The sequence below is a fragment of the Lissotriton helveticus genome, chromosome 9, assembly GCF_964261635.1.
Source record: "Lissotriton helveticus chromosome 9, aLisHel1.1, whole genome shotgun sequence".
NCBI lineage: Eukaryota > Metazoa > Chordata > Amphibia > Caudata > Salamandridae > Lissotriton > Lissotriton helveticus.
Window position 1 is genome coordinate 424,076,189 of NC_136070.1, and position 6,460 is coordinate 424,082,648.

Sequence of the window (6,460 nt, forward strand, 5' to 3'; positions counted from 1 at the left end):
CACCCTCAGTGTACGCAGCCTTCACTGGAAGATGTAGCAATACTAGAGGAAGGAACATAACTGAATACATTGTCACTGGCATCAATTTGGTCAATGTCTTCTTCATCACCTTTTGGTTCATCAATAACATCACTCCTACCACAGTAACTGTTCCCCGTTCTGTTTTCAACACCACCCTGACATTCATCTTTAGCACTTGACCTGACTGCTATGGTGTTAGGTATACAATCCTCATCTCCATTTAACGTATTCAACCATGAGTACTCTTCAGTGTAGCCTCTTCCATCAACTTGATTACGATGCCACACATCAGCCTGCTGTTTGCTAACTCTTATTACATCACTTTTGTTTCGCCACCCCGCATGCCTAAGGCAAACAGCACTTTCTGACACATCCACAACTTCTTCGGGGGCAAAATACCTGGAATCACCCTTGACCTGATGACCTGGTTTGGTGGCTAATGCCCAATCACCTTTACATAATTCTTTGTTAATTGCCCTGTGCACCTTGTCATAATATTGTTTACTTTTCATTTGACAATCGGTTATTCTTTTCTTAACGTGCAATAAATCATCATCAATAATGATGGAGGAAGGCAACTCATTTCCTGATAACAAAAACTTGGGAGTGATGTCATGGTCGCATCTCCTTCCCCTCAACAAAAAGAATGGAGAAAAACCTGTGACTGAATTGTGAGTAAGAGAAAGTAAACACTCTTTCTCTTATAAAGTCCTTCACTGGAAGATTTGAAGACAAGGCAAGTTGAATGCCCTCCTTGAGGAACCTGTTGACACGTTCAATTTGTCCATTAGATTTAGGAGAATATAACGGAGTTTTCTCCTGGGTGATTCCATGTGATGTGAAAAAATCTGACATTTTGGTCGACGTAAGTTGTTTACCATTGTCTGGGACAATAATACGTGGACTACCCTCTATGTCAAAACATATGCGTAGGAAATCAATTACTGTGTCAGAATCAATAGAGCTAACAAATTTGTTGTATATCCACTTTGAATAGTAGTCACTGGCTGCAATAATAAATCTTTCGTCCTGTCCAAGACGTTGAAACGGTCCTGCCATGTCGATGGCGATCTTAAACCACGCAGAATTTGGGATGGAAACTAGTTGCATCTCATGAGTTCTTAATTTCCAATGTTTGTCTGACTTTGTGCAGGCATCACATCTTTCCACAAATAAGTTCACATCAAGGTCCATGCCGGGCCACCAAAAATGTTCTTTGAGACGTCTTTTAGTCATGGTGGCTCCCAAATGCGTTTTGTGCGCCATGTCTATAATACTGTTTCTGAAACAGGTGGGAGGAATAAGCAAATCCCCTCTCCTGATACACCCTTTCACTATGTTTAATTCATTAGCCACTTGTACAATTGCTCTAAGATCAGATGACAAATTACGTATGGGGGGCCATGAAGTAGACATATACCTCTTAACTTTAGACAAAATTACATCATTACTCGTAGCTTCTACCCACTCCTCATTGGAAAAATTCATACTGCTCTGTTGTAACAACTCAACATTGGACACAACACATTCTGTTTCTTCAAACATTTGTTTATCTTTACTTTCTGTAGGCAACCTGGAAAGAAAATCCGCTCTGATGTTGTACCTGCCCGCAATATGTTTAATGGAAAAATTATACTCCTGCAGCCTGGCCAACAATCTAACCAATCTAGACGAGGCTCTACCATTGCCTCTACCATATCCATCAAACAAAAATAAGAGGGGTTTGTGATCGGTGATTAACTCAAATTCTTTGCCCCAAATGTACATTTTTAGCTTCTCTACTGCCCAAACACAGGCTAATGCCTCCCTTTCTATAGTACTGTAATTCTTCTCGGTATCATTTAATCTTCGCGAAATGAAAGCAACTGTATGGACATGCTTACCTACTTTCTGGGTAAAGACTGCACCGATTCCCACTGAACTTGCGTCAACTGTAATGACATTATAACCATGTGAATCAAAAGGTTCCAATGTGGGTGCCTTAACAATAGCATCTTTTACCTCCTTAAATGCCACATCATGCTGAATTTCCCAATTAAAATTCTGTACTTTGCGCAACAGCGCCCTTAATGGTTCTACCATTCTAGCATACCCTTCAATAAACCTGGAGTAGTACTCGCTAAGGCCTAAGAATGACCTGAGTGCATCCTTATTGTCAGGATTGGGTGCATCGGTTATTGCCTGTACCAGATTAAGTTTTGGTTTGATGCCTTCAGCACTGAGTACATGGCCTAAATACTCAATCTCAGTTTTCAAGAATTTACATTTATCTCTCGACACAGTCATACCTCTTTCTTGTAATCTGTTTAATACCGTATCCAAGATTTCGTTGTGCTTGCTCTCTGACTCCGCGTGAACCAGAATGTCATCTTGGAACTTCTGCACACCATCAATTTCCCCGAACATGTTCTCCATTAACTTCTGAAAAACACTTGCAGAAGAAGCCAATCCAAAAGGTAGACGAACATATCTAAATGCTCCCAAGGGAGTGATGAAAGTGGTCAACATTTTTGATTTTTCATCCAACTTCACCTGGTGGTATGCCGATTTGAGATCTATTAACGAAAAATATTTGGATCCCGAGGTGTTGGCCAATATCTCTTGAATTCTGGGTAAGGGGAAACAATCTACCAATATGTTCTTGTTTAATGATCTCAAATCGGCACACAGACGGTACTCACCATTTTTCTTCTTAATCAAGACTATACCTGAAACCCACTCAGCAGAATCTGCAGGTTCAATTACTTTTTCATTTACAAGCTTTTCTAACAAAGACGTTAACTCTTCTTTAACTGATAAAGGTAATGGTCTTACTTTGTGTTTTACGGGTGACGCATCTTTTTTTAACACTATACTGTGCACGAATCCTTTCACACAACCTATTCGTTCTTCAAATAATTTCTTATACTTACACAATATAGTGGATAAATCTTCTTCAGATTTAGAAGAACACAAACTCATGGAACCTGTTGGAACAGAAATGAGAGATACGAACCCTTCATCTAACACGATGGGATCCTCAGCCCCAGGTTTGAGGATAATTTTTAACTTTGCCAGATCTCTCCATCCCACAATGTCTCTGCCCCTTTCCGCTACATAAATTTTGGTTTCAATGCATCTGCCCTTAATGTTCAAGTCATCCATAAAATAACCAAACATGTTTATGTCATGTTCTCCGAATGCCTTGGGATTGACATCTGGTGATAACAAATCTGTATTGGGCCAGTATTTAAGATATTTTTTATCTGATACAATTGTGATAGGGGACCCAGAATCAGCCATGATGCTGAGTTCCACCTCGCCTACATGTGCTGTACCAATAGGACCTTTTATGTCATGGTCACTGTCACCTAGTGCTAATATAATATTAGAGCACATATCCTCGTCAAATTCTTCAATTATATTTACTTTTGCTCTTTCTACTTTTTTATGGCCAAAATTTCCTCACACGCTAGCAAAGTGCCCTACTTTCTGGCATCTGGTACACTTTTTCCCCATAGCAGGACAGCTCAAGGAATCTGCTTTGTGGTTGTGCGAACCACATCTATAACATACGAAATTTGTAGGATTAACCACAGAATTAGATCTGACATAACGATTACTATTATATTCTTTTCTTCTTCTGTCATTGACATATGAAATACTAGAATTGGCTGGAACACTTGACCTGGCTAACTCTCTTCTTCCCTCCAAAGAACGTTCAATACCTTTAGCGATATCAATGACTTCAGATAGAGAGGGATTTTTACACGCTAACAATCTCTCTTGAATTTTTGTTTCATGACAATGAAATACCAACTGATCACGTAAATATTCATCCACTCTGTCACCAAACCCACATTTGACAGCCAATACCCTCAAACTGCCTACATATTCCTCTGTATTCTCAGACTCATTTTGCTTTCTCATGACAAACCTATGTCTGCCCACCATTATGTTTTCCTCCTCATCGAACTGTTTTTCCAATCTCTTTAAAGCTTCTTGGAACTCATCGAGGGGAATAAATTGTCCAGGCTCAGGTTCATATTCAGGCAAACTATAGAACATTTCTTGACCCGCAACACCTAATAGGCCGAAAAGAATAACTTTTTTTCGTTCTGGTTCAAATCTTTTGCCATTAATAGCTACCAAGTAATTGTCAAATCCCCTGTACCAATTTTTCCACGACATGACAGGTTTGCCTGGTGTTTCAAGAAAATGCGCTGGAGCACAGAAATTGCTTTCATTAGCCATTTGGAAACTATCTCCTTCAACTGTCTCTTTTTTCATAAACCACGCTATTTTGGTGACTAATATATACTTAGGAGACAAGAATGCACGTTTACTAACGCTCGCTGCAACACGCGTTAATTTCTAACAGTACCTGAATTTAATTACTTCACTGAATTCCTTTCACTTATTGTTCCGTGATGAGAAAGCGCCGACAATCCTGTGAGGAAAATAACTTAGACAAAGAGGCGGCACGCACTGAATTATGCGTGATGACGCACACGCGCTGCTTGGCCGCTCTCAGCCGATGCCGAACACATCACAGCTGAAATTGACGCTCTGACGTAAGCTTGAAGATGACCGTTGACAGATGACAGTTGACAGATGATTCTGTCAACCGTTTCCTCACAGTAGGATAATCAACTGAATCGCGCTGAAATACAGAAAGTCTGTATTACATTCTGTACATTCTCACCACATCACGCAAACATCCAAACTTGCCTGTAGGTTTACTCCTGTCGGCTTTTCCAAGGTTGTTCTGCTTCTATTGCTCCGTCTCACGTTCCGAACCTTCCGCTCAGCTGATTGAAAACTTCACGGGTTCTCGCGAGTATCTCAAGAATAATGAAAATTGAATTAGAAACAAGATTACTCTTGTGAAATAAAGAGTATCGATCACTTGCCTTAAATAGAAAGAATATCCTCCTCGACTTCTCCTCCGCAAGCTCCGACAAAATCGTCTCCCGTCCTCGTCGCCAAATTGTAGTGATATACCAAAGTATCACACATACGAAGTGCAGATGACATTAAGTATTTATTCACTTAAACAGAGCTTGCGGGGAGGGAACAGGTGACCAACAGGGAAGAGGAACGCAGCTGTCAGTGCCGGCTGTGGCGCTGACGTCACTTATATACTCAATGGTGGCTCGCAGCTGCGCGAGCCATGTAGCCAATAGCCTGAGGGCAAACCATGAACAACTAGACCTACAACAAGTGCTTGAAATGGAAGAATAGAAGTGCAGGTACTCAGTAGCAGAGTACCTGCTTGTTTCTGAAGTGCCAGTACTCTCCAATTAAAAGTATAGAATTTCTCTTGAGAAGTGCCAGTACTCTCCCTCCCAAAATAAAAAATTGCTGGTACTCTGTACCAGACAGTTCCGGCCTATTTAGAGCCCTGCATATATGGGACTTGCACGTGTGCTGCTGCAGGATCGATTCGCATACGAGAAATGCAAATATACATTTTTCCTCAATGCCAGTCAAGAAGGAGCACCGAACGTCGCCACACTGGCTCAGAGCCAGCAGCTGAAATATAAAACGATATTTTATTATCATTTTTTTTCCAGTAACTGCTTGGCAGGGTGTGGGGGGGGGCTGGGGCATGGCGGGCTGAATTGGCAGTAGAGGGCATCGGGCATTTGCCCGGGAGGTTGGAAGGGTGTGGGCTGGTTTTGGAGCTGTGGGGGCTGGTGGGGCTGGTTTTGGAGCTGTTGGGGGCAGTTTTGTTACTGGGGGCTGGTTTTGCAGCTGTGTTTCACATTTACACCTTAGGTTGTGTGGGCTGCTTTGACAAAATTGCCTGGGCTGCTCTGGATTCGCAGTCCGACCCTGATGGCAGGGAGGAGGAGTGGAGTGCATTTATAAGTACGTAAGTCACTTTGGCCTCACGTCTTAGGTTGGCCAAACAGACATGCGCTGTTAGCATACATGCCATATATAAAGAACAATTGATGCCAAGGACACCAATAACACACTTCTAATACTAAGAGAGGTAACTCAATTATCCCATCTTATAACAATTATATTATCTCGAACACCACAAATTATAATATTTTTTATATATATATACGGCTTCCCACCTCTGCATAGAACACACAATGTATTATTAATCTTATTTATTTATTCAATTAAATTGAAAAAATAATTGAATTTAGGCAAATATAATTTTTATGCCCATTTTCTACGTGTAGACAAACAAACATATATACATATATATATACACACCACTTTTTACATAAATATATACTAACAAATATACATATATCGATCTAATGAATTCTCTTTTTCAAAAGTTCTAGCCCAATTTCTTTCTAAAGGATGCTTGATGACATGTAAAAACTCAGCATTCCTTCCCGAGTAAGATCCACCAGACCTACACACAAGGGGTATATCAAGTCTATATCTTTTTTTAGACCTGTCAGAAGTCCTTTGCCCCTTGTAAAAACCAGTT